At 42.1% G+C, this 9,196-nt stretch overlaps 1 protein-coding gene across 3 annotated transcripts in view; it reads right to left on the reverse strand.

Moving 5' to 3' along the window:
- LOC116443092 (potassium voltage-gated channel subfamily KQT member 1-like) overlaps window positions 1-777 on the reverse strand; it is a 429,428-nt gene extending 428,651 nt beyond the window's left edge. For all 3 annotated transcript variants that reach the window (XM_032106956.1, XM_032106955.1, XM_032106957.1), the window contains exon 1: window positions 677-777. The gene's annotated coding sequence lies outside the window, so the exon portion shown is untranslated. The remainder of the gene's footprint in view (window positions 1-676) is intronic.
- Window positions 778-9,196: the final 8,419 nt, after the last annotated feature.

Here is a 9,196-nt window from a genome sequence, read left to right on the forward strand (position 1 = left end):
AGTTGTTGCTAATACAGAGCAGCAATTTCTTATCAGCAATTTTAATAATTTTGTGAGACTGATAGCAGATGTCTTTTTTTGTACTGCCTTATTTCTTACACACCACATTTCGAGTTACTTTAGCCTCAGCAGAATATTTCAGAGAGACAATTTCAGCCTTCAGCCCCCTTTTTGAAATTAAGCCTATGTTTTGCTGTGGCTTAAAGCTCCTCATGTGTAGTGAACAAACTCCCATTGCAGCACATCTGAACAGAGCCCTCCAAGTTATTCCACAAAATATTTACATGCATACATTTTACATGACTTTTTACTCTGGGCTAATTTCTTAACACTGCTCATGGAAACGTGAGCATCAGTTCACATTTCTGCATCAGTCCTAGAGCAAAGAGAGAAATACGTCCCTTCCCTCAGCAGTTCTCTTAATGAACAGCTGGAGGGTGCAAACACACATTAAAGCACAAAGCCCTTCGTCCAAGCCAGGCTGCAGCAGGTCCCTAAGAAGCACCTCTAAGAACATTCATTCACTTTGGGGCGCTGAGGCTGCCTGGGCAAGGCTGTCTATGCCGAGCTGCAAACACAGCTCCCTGGAACACCTTTCCTGGGCTGCTCCATCCAGACACGGGATCCCACAGACACGGCACAAAAAACCTGAAACCATCTGGCAAACAGCACCTACTTTCTCCAGGCGGATCCCTCTCCTGGCGGCTGCTCCACACCGCAGGCTCCCTGGAAAGGTGCAGGACAGGAGCAGCTGCCTGGCTCTGCCCACAGCTCCCCAAGTCCCACCCTGAGGAAGGCAGGGGCCCTCCCTTTGGGCTGCCTTATATGGCTGCCCTTGCAAAAGGCACAGAAAGAACCGGGAACAGTTTGGATGATTTCAGAGAGAAGTTACTTCTGTCTCTTCCTGCTGTCAAAACCAGCGATCACAAGCAACAGATTAACTTCCCTCCCAGTCTTCTTCTTATCTGCAGACACTTCATTGCAATGAGTTAAAAGCAGCATTTTCTCACTGCACATCTTTAAACACTGAATTAGGTGATGCCTACAGCAAGCTGGAGGCTCTGCATCCTTCTTTCATACTGGGAAAGTCTAAACAGCAGCTTCAGTTGCACAGGAATTTTTCCACCAAAGTTTTGGCAAAGCCAAAAGCAGCACTTTGTTGTTACATCAAGTAATGGAAAATTTTTTGTATTAATTTGGGAGGAAGAGAATCCCAAGCATAACCATTCCAGCATCAAACTCCCCATTTTATTGTTGACCTTTCTAATCAAGAAGAAGAAGAAAGTGAATACTGCTGTTTCTCTTCTTTCCTCCCTCTTGTAACAGAAATCAGACTGTTGTCTGCAATGCCAGCATTCCAAACATAAGCTTCCCACTTGTCCAGAGCCAGGAGTTTGAGAATGGAACAAAGGTACCCCTTTCACCCTACGTTTATCATCAGTGGGGGAATGCTGTCATTGCACATAGTCTTCAATTTTTATCATAGTTGTTCATGGGGCTAAGTTATCTCTTTCCTTGGAAAGATTTTTCCAGAAAGTTATTTCTTAGTTTCCCAGTTATATTTCCATACCACTGCAAAAACCCCAAACCAAAAACCCAAAAAGTTCCTTTCTTTTTTCTTGACACATGAGACATGTAGTCTGATCTAAAAGCCAGCCCATCCAGAACATTTTCCTTGGATACTGTGTTGCTCAGTTTACCCTGTGCACAGAATGGAATACAATATTTCACACACTACTGCAGGTGAGTGGTCATTGAGAACCGACACCTGACTGGAGCCATAAAAGTCCTTCACCAGGGTTTTGCTTCTTCCTGAAATGCTTTCTGCATCAATTACTACTTTTATACTCTCTGCTCTATCAACTTTTCCAGACAGTAATTTGTTAAATTAAAAAAATGCCACCTCTCCTCACCTCTGACCTCTCCTGAATGAAATTACTCAAGCTCTACAAAACTAGCTGAAGTATGGAGGGGAAAAAAGAATTTAAAAACCCCTAACAAACCAAACAAAAACCACCAACCAACCAAGAAGTAATTTTCTTGGATATTTTAAGGTTAAAAATAAGTTTCCTTTGAGTAGCACCCAGCTTTACTGCAAATACAAAAACTCAACATAATAGCAGCAGGTTTGAAACCCCAGCAGAAATAGAAACCAGAGCACCTGACTCCTATTTCTTAGTCGGGGAAAAGATGATTTAATGATAAGATTTTAAAAGACTGAGCTGTGGAAGACATGAACTCATTCCTTCACACACCCCCAAAAGCAGTATATCACATCTTTGGGTCAAAATCTCAAAAGGCAATTAGTCACCTAACTAATTTATGACTTACATCAAATGCATGATTTCAGGGATTTCTAAATACTGAAGTGTTCACTGGTAACTAGAGATGCACACAACACCCTGCCACTGTGTATCTACAGATTGTGGCTTCTGTTGCGGGACTCACTTCATGTGTTTAATTTTGGTGGGCCTGATGCCACCCCCATGCTCAGAGAGCACATCTTCATCACCCTGACAGCACTGCATTTAGGATTAGACTAGGGAATTTATAACCAGAAGCCCAGGATGGGAAGGCACAGAGAAATGTCTGGCTCTGAGATGCATTTTTGATCCCCTTCTTGAGGAGGAGGCACTTCTCAAAGACAAACCTAAACACAGCACCACTGGCACCACACGTCACTGTCTCCTCCAGGGGCTGTGTTTTAGAAAGAAAGTGTTAATGAGTCATGCAAGAAACAGATAATAATGAACCCTAGTGCTAGAAAATATCTTGAAGGGTAAATAACAGATGAGACTTGAGAAACATTCCCGCGCCCCTCTGTCCATCCCAGATTCCATTCTCCGGACGTAAGCTCTCTGCATCAGTGCTCCTGAACATCTGCTCTGGATCTGTGAGCTCCAGCACTGCCAGCCCTGATACCCAGGAGCTGGACACTCCTGAGTGCCACACAGCCCTCTTAACAATGATCACATCGGGGCACAAATCCAGTGAGTTGTGGGCTCCAGCTGCTGGTGCCCAGAATGCCTTTAAGGGGGCAAAATGCCAGCCAGCCCTTGCTTTCTGCTTCAGCTTCCCAGCCTGGTGGGCTCTTACAAGGTACTGTAAACAAAGGTCATTAAGGATCATGAAATGGGGCTTCAGCTCTGAGTTCACTTATCAGTACGCCCCGTACTTTTTATTTTTGAACTGTAGTTTGAAAAATGGAGCAATAGTTGTGGTGCAAATCTGTTACACAGCTCAGTTGTCTGCGGACCACTTGGCAGCCCATTTAACGTGCACCATTATTCTCCTTCACAAGGATATGCTGAATGTAAACTAAGATTATCATGACTTGTACACTGTGGTATTGGAAAGATGGTGCAAGTCCAGATTGAGACACTGGGCTTTCACTCTCTCCAAAAGTTTGCCAAGTGAAATCTATTGTAGCATTTTACCACACAGGGAAAGATATGACATGATAAATTGCCTTTTATGAGTGCTGGCAGTACTTCATTATTTTTGTATTAACATAGATAGTCTACAAGGCTGACTGCTTGACCCAGAGTAGTGTCTAAGAATTCCATAAATCTCTCATTTCCATGATGGAATTCCTGTAAGAAATTAACTTGACCCCTGCACTTATGAAGGTTTTTTGCCTGTCTGTTCAAACTGAAACTAAAATATTTTATTGGAAAAATGAAACAGAAGATGCAAGTTCTTCAAGAAATGCCTGAACTTTGTAACAGCTGTGATGCAAAGAAAGTGTCAATCTCATAGTATGATGCATATCATACATGTATAGAACTTAAAGTAAATCCTACAATAAGATCTAAACTACGGTCATTATGCTGACTCTAATAAATTCTCTCTGCCTGCTGGAAATAAAAAAAAAAAAAAGCCAATTAATTCACATGATCATTAGAGGGGGAACTAGTAGCAACTTTCAGATCAGGTTATCTGACTGTTGCTACCACACCTGTATCTTCCATTTCTTGAAAATTCATCAATACTGTAAGCACGTGGGCTTAAATTTTATTCTGAAAATCTCTAGTTCTGCTTTTGACCGGTTGGTTAAAAAGCTATTCAGACACTTTTGACCATGCAGACAGAGGAAAATAGGCAATTCTTTTAAAATGAACCCCACTGATAACAGACATCTATAACCATCTCAAAATGAAACCAACAAAGCACAACAGCTTACGTACTGGAACAATACCCTGAGCATGTATCCCTTCCAAAGGATCTTCAGTGATACCCATGGGATTCAGCACCCTGGAGAGAGCAAAGAGACCCTGCCCAGCAACCCCCTGCCATGCCCCAGACCCCCACCTACCCAAAAATCACATCTCACCACCATCAGGTAACTAAGAGAAACCCCAAGTCCTGTTTTTCTCTCATTTTTATGAGTTCTGGTAAGTCCGCAGTCATCTGACACTCATCTCCTAAAAAAAACCCCACATTTTTAATTTCAGCAAGGATGTCATGTATTCAGCTTATCTTTGTGTGTGCATGTGAAAAATCTCAGATAGGCAAATCACTTGTGTGGCTTAACTATTATTCCACAGTCATTCAGGGTTTTTTCAGTTTGCCATGAAGAATGTATGTATTCTGTGCCTCAGTCTCTCAGCTCAGTATCCTGTTGCTATTTTCTGTTGTCTCCCACTACAAGGAGGGGGGAGATGACAGCTGGAGAACCAGGTCAAAGAGCTGACAAAGAAGTGTGTTTTCCTCTGAAGTAACTGGGAAAGGTTTTGACTCCATGACTTTTGCACCATAGTTTAGCGAAGTTTCAAGAGCACTAATTTCTATTAGACATATGCAAGCATCACAGGGTCCTGATCCTGTTTGCCATTTGAGGCACTATGGGAAATCAAACAATAATTATAAAGCATTCCATGAGAGTCATTTTAAGAATGATGCAGCCAAATGTTCTCATGTTCTTTCGCCTGGACAATCTTGGTGTGCAGTTTAAGTGCTCTTCACTAGGTCAGCAGAATTCTTTAACTATAAATCATACTATAGCTTTATATAAAGCCACAGCATTTTTAATATCTGGATATTAATAAAGCAGATGAACTTAAATAAACTGCTACCATGTAGGGCAAAGTATCTGTTGTTATGCTTATGTTGCATAAAAGGAAGACAAAATTACTGCATGGAACAGGTTCCCTATGGTCACTGCTGAAGAGGTAACCAGATAGGAGCCACGGAGAACCTTCAAATAATAAGCAGCAATATAAATTCTTGCATAGTGAACCTCAGTTGTTACTTGATTCCTTTCTTCAATTATATTAAGTGTCCCAGCATTGTTTGATTGGGTTTGTTTAAATCATTAGTGATGCACTGGAGGAAAAGGATACTGTTATTGGTTCTAAGGTTGTAACAGAACACCATGAAAAGTGGGTGCTTATTTCAAGTATATCTGAAAAGATTGACCAAAATAGAACTATTGCTTCAGGAGAGACTCTTTACATAGGAGCAGTGTGTTATAACTGAAGAGGCAGTTTGGAAAGACGACAATGATCCTTTCAGGGTAAGTGCAGTTGGGCATTTTTACATTTACATATATGAGTTTAGAAGCCAACTAAGACTCTTTATTAATTTTAGCTAAAGTTTCCACAAAGCTTCTTTTCTGTGGGCCATGGGCTCTTTTATACAACCTTCAATTGATTACCAAGCTGATACTAAAGAGCAGTAAACTGAACTTGAAATTCTTAATGTACCGGGTCCACATTACCTTCTTTCTGCGCCAAGCTGGAGCCTCAAGCAGTAACTCTTCTGAAATGATTCACCTCATGCCCAAGGTGGAGAATATTTTCTTATTTCTTACTTCCATCTCCTGTAATTTTTTGAGAGAGCTGTCTATTGCTTTCTCCAGCAGTTCTAAACCCCTCACTGCTTCCAGAGCATGTAACACTCAGTGCACACATGCAGCATGACCAGGAAGTCAGGCTTAGTCTGTTCTGCAGAGATTTAAAGAGCACAAGCACAGAGGCTGGCCAAGGGTCTTCCCACTGCATTCCAAGCAATCCCAGTAAGCCAGGCTGATTTAGCTCTCCTACACGCAGAATGGTGGAGAGCTCCCTGGTGAGTACCACCCCACTGCTCTGGGTGCTCAGAATGTCACCCAGGTTTCCAGGAGAGAAGCAGAACCCACACTCTTCCCAGAATTAATACATTCAGCTGGATATGATGAGCTCAGCAAAGACACTTGGGATGTGAGGCACTTCAGTTTTGTCCACCTTTTGGAAATCTGGGACCGTGTATAGCTTGGCTGAATCCAGGAAATCTAAATAAAGATATCTGTGATAAGATCTGTTTAAAATTCACTGTAGAAAAGAAAAGAAGCTGCTGTGACAGTAAGGATTCTGGAAGAAGTGAGTGAGCTTGAGAGGTATGTGTTCTAGCAACTAGAACATCCCATAAATGTTTCTTTAAAAGCACCCTCCCGAAGCAGGTAATTAGATGTTCATCTGGAGTAAAATTTAACAAAAGCAGCAGTGTGCTAAACATGGATCATTCTATTAAAAGCTGACTTTTAAACAAAATTTGTGACTTACTGGATTCTTTTTAGGAAAACCAGGAAAATTTGAAGAGGGTTTTAAAATAAATCAATAACTTTTGATACTGCAACCCAAGACGTGCAAGTGACCCACGCTGAAGTCGTGAAACAGGAACTCCAAGCTAACATATAACACCTGCAGCTGATCTTATTCTGGGGCTGGCACTACATGCTTTCAACAACAAAAGGTCTCGTCTTATGTTACCCTAATGTGGAAAATAAGAAAAAATTCAGAGTGGCTTCTAAGTAAGAATGTTCTAGTGAGAATACAGAGCAGGACGTCAGAAGGTCAGTAACACTGGCTAAAGCATTGTTGAGCATTTGTAAAATGCACTCATTATATTAAGTACCACTGTAAACCAAGGAGTTCTCCAGCTTTGCACACTAACATCCCTCTCCATTTGGCATTCAGGTGCACAAACTGACTTGCAAAGTTTCTGTCCTGAGGATGTATAGGAGCAGAGGGGTGTGTAAATACACAGCGTTTCTCTCAGCCTTGACAATGACTCATCATGGTGAGGGCAATGGGGTATGTCTGACACACGCTGAAAGATGCAAAAACTTATTCTTTTTTAATTGGAAAAGCAGTTATTATTTATAAGGGATATTTGTGAATGCATTATATAATATTAATTGCCATTTTATATCCCGTGTGTACAGCATGAGGAACGTATACCCTCCAAAGGTGTGTCCATGCACCTTACTACTACTAACAATTCCATTTTTAGATCAGGATATAAAGTCTTCAATTTTCAGGTTCAGGATAAATTCAACCTCTTTGCGTGCTCAAGCCCAAATGCTCACTCAGATGCCTCACTGTCTTTGATCTCTGGACATGTTCACTTCAGACTTAACTTTGAGAATACAGAGATTTATATAATTTAAATAATTAATCTTAGCTTTGAATATTTATCAGACTCAGCTACTAAAAATTCCATCATGTCTTTCTTTGTCCTTTTTTCATCAGCTGTTAACAATGGATGGACATTCCATACCTCAAAATTTGTAAAATTAACAAATATCTTGTGGAAATCTGTAATTGCAAAGTTTATACTTCAATTAGCAGTAGTAATTACTCACTGTCTTTCATCCATAATGCATTTTGACCAATAATTGTGCTAAAGTGGATGAAGTCACCGTGAGATGTTGTATTAGTAATGAAAGGGTAAAATACATTACAGCTCTGTTGTAACTTGAAACAAACAGATTAAAACCAGAACTCCTGGGCACAGCCAGGGGCACAAGTATATTGCTACCAAAAAACCCAATTAACATCTGCACCTGACACAGCCTGAGGCAGAGAGAAAACCCTGAAATTTATGAAAAGCAGCACTGCCTAGTCCAGATTTTCACATGACAGCATCACCATCTTGTTTCCATGAGCAAAATGTTCCCGGAGATTAATCCATTTGCGTTTTCCTGAAAAAATCCACAAAGCTTTCCTTGAAGAGGTTGTTGAAAAAGCCTGTCCCTGTTTTGGGGAGACAAACAGTGTCCAGTGACTGAGAAGTTGTATTTTTAGTTGTGAGGGGGAAAAAACTGACTTGGAGGAGACTGAGGGTAGCCCTCAGCAGGGTCTGCAGCTTCCTCCAAAAGGAACAGCAGAGGGGCAGATCTGATCTCTGCTCTCTGGGACCAGGGACAGGACCCAGGGAACGGCTGGAGCTGTGTCAGGGAGGGTGAGGCTGGGTATCAGGAAAAGGTTCTTCCCCCAGAGGGTGCTGGGGCACTGAACAGGCTCCCCGGGGAATGGGCACGGCCCCAAGGCTGCCAGAGCTCCAGGAGCGTTTGGACACCGCTCTCAGGGATGCACAGGGTGGGATTGTTGGGGTGTCTGTGCAGGGCCAGGGCTCCCTTCCAACCTACGAAATCCGATGACTCCATGCAATGGAGTCAGGCTCCATGGCTCCACAGCCATAGACTGGAACATGCCCCAGGATGGCAGAGCCCAAGGCTCCTCTGTTGGGGATCATGTGGAGGAAGAGTCCTAAGTTGTGAGCTGGAAATTTGTCCAGGAACCCCTTCTGCAGTCAAACTCTGCTGAAACAATCTGCTGCAACTTTCCCAGGAGGAGGTTATTCCCAAAGAGAAATGGAGGCACAGGAAGACTGGAAGGAGACAGAATCCTAGAATCATTTAGGTTGGAAAGGACCCTTCATATTATCAAGTCAAGCCATTAACCCAACACCACCTTGTCCACCAGACCAGTGGGGTCTGAACAAGAGGGACAAGCCCAGTGCAGGAATATCCCCAGGGACATCCTGGAAAGAAGCCTAGGTGGCTTTGGGTGGATTTAGGCATTTATACACTATGGCCCATCCTTTACAGGGATTGTAACAAGCAGTGCTTCTTTCTTTCCCTTTTCTCTCTACAGGTAGAGAGTGTAAGGACTCTCATTCTGTAGATTCCAGGAGAGGAGTTCCCCGAAGCAGAACATGAAAACTGAAATGAAATAGAACAAATGCATCAAACCTAAGCCATTAAATAATATGGAACATTTATTTTTTGTACCTTAGGAGCTGCTCTAAAATATGTAACTATTTATTGCTTCCAAAGAGTGAAAGATCCTCCTTCTTCTGGGGGAATATAGGACCCCCATAGCTTTTCAAAGTAATGAAACCCTCTTGGCAAACGTATTTGTGGGATTGGACT

Source organism: Corvus moneduloides, chromosome 4 (genome assembly GCF_009650955.1).
Source record: "Corvus moneduloides isolate bCorMon1 chromosome 4, bCorMon1.pri, whole genome shotgun sequence".
NCBI lineage: Eukaryota > Metazoa > Chordata > Aves > Passeriformes > Corvidae > Corvus > Corvus moneduloides.